Consider the following 1,028-nt stretch of genomic DNA (forward strand, 5'->3'; position numbering starts at 1 on the left):
GTCTGACCACGCCTACAAGAGATTGGGGCCTCCTGCTGGTAACCAGTCCCTCCCCCAGGCTCATCCCCAGCCCTCCAGGCCGAAGGGCCAAAGGGCAACCTGGGCTGTCACCACTAGGTACACGGGATGCCAAAGGCCACAAAGAACAAGGCGCGATTTTACTGGAGACCAAGCTGGTGTTTGACTTGCTGGGATCAATCAAACAGGGGGAAGGGAGCTTACGAGACATCTCAGCCGCACTCCTGGTGCTGCCTGACAACCTCGTGTCCCGGTCCTGTCTTGGCTGGAGGACAAGTGGCCTCCCCCCCGGAGCCTCAATGCCCAAGGACCCCATCTGACCAGAGCGAGGCCACCTGGGGGCACCAGGAAGCAGCAGCTGTGGGACTGAGCCCCGATTCCTGCTCCTCTCCCTCTGCTGGAGAAGACAGGCAAGAAACCAGCTCTCAGGCACACAAGGAACTTGCTGGAAGAGACTCCGGGCCTTGAGGACACCCGGAGAGCTGGAGAAGCCCGTGAAGCAGCACCGGGAGCAGGGGCCAGAATGAAGGACTAGGGCCTGCTGTGCTGTCGAATACTAGCACTCACGCACTTGATAGAACTCCAGCTTTTTCATTAGTCTCGAGAGAAAAATCACATTCCCCAGCCTGCAGTTCAGCGAAGAGGGCCATGCCACTGAGGGCAAGCTCTAACCAGTGGGAGAGAGGTGGGAAGTGCTGCTTCTTTACTCCTTCCTGCTAGCTGTAATACAACACAATGGCTGGAACATAAGCAACCTCGTGGACCCTGAGGAGGAAGCCACCTGTTAAGGATGAAGTTAGCTGGGTGTGGTGGCACGCGTGTGTAACTGCAGCACTCCAGAGGCTGAGGCAGGAGGATCACCGCTGTGAGTCTGAGACCAGCCTGGGCTACATAGTGTGTTCAAGGTCAGCTTAAATTACACAGTGAGACCCTGTCTCAAAAACACAAGATAGAATGAAGAGAGAGAGAGAGAGAGAGAGAGAGAGAGAGAGAGAGAGAGAGAGAGAGAG

The sequence above is a fragment of the Octodon degus genome, unplaced genomic scaffold (assembly GCF_000260255.1).
Source record: "Octodon degus isolate 3935 unplaced genomic scaffold, OctDeg1.0 scaffold00077, whole genome shotgun sequence".
Lineage (NCBI taxonomy): Eukaryota > Metazoa > Chordata > Mammalia > Rodentia > Octodontidae > Octodon > Octodon degus.